Source organism: Elephantulus edwardii, unplaced genomic scaffold, assembly GCF_000299155.1.
Source record: "Elephantulus edwardii isolate Elephantulus edwardi_28Jun2011 unplaced genomic scaffold, EleEdw1.0 scaffold00294, whole genome shotgun sequence".
In the NCBI taxonomy this organism is placed as follows: domain Eukaryota; kingdom Metazoa; phylum Chordata; class Mammalia; order Macroscelidea; family Macroscelididae; genus Elephantulus; species Elephantulus edwardii.
The window spans coordinates 1,050,244-1,050,755 of record NW_006400044.1 but is presented as its reverse complement, the minus strand read 5'-3'; positions in this window follow the sequence as shown (position 1 = coordinate 1,050,755).

Below are 512 nucleotides of genomic sequence, written 5' to 3'. Positions count from 1 at the left end.
TACCACTTAGTTATGTAAGCATTTATTCAACAGCAACTCACAAGATGTTTTCTGAATGTTTTGTTTGGTTTTACTTTCTTGTAAAACAAAGTCTAAGCAAATCACTCAGTCATGTTCAAGTGTGTTAGAGTCATTTGAGTGTTGCTGTGAAGGTACAAAACGGCCTAGCAACTGCAGTGGGCTGAGGAATTGGATGTGCCATGAATTATGACCTTGTTTACACTTCTACTTTAATTGTAATCATTTGTTTAAACAGAAAGCTCTTGGCATTTGAATTTCTTCAATTATGTGTGTGTAATAGAAGTATCTCTTACTTCACAGAGATTCCAAAAGCACTTATATTTGTTGCCACTCAAAATCAAAGAATGAAATCTTATACTAGCAAATAATTACCCTTTGTAAGATAATATAAACAGAACTCTGATTAATAAATTTACTAATTCATAAAAACTGGGTTCTTACCAATTTAGAGGTTTTTATTGAGATTTTAATGAAAGTTTATAGAGAACTTG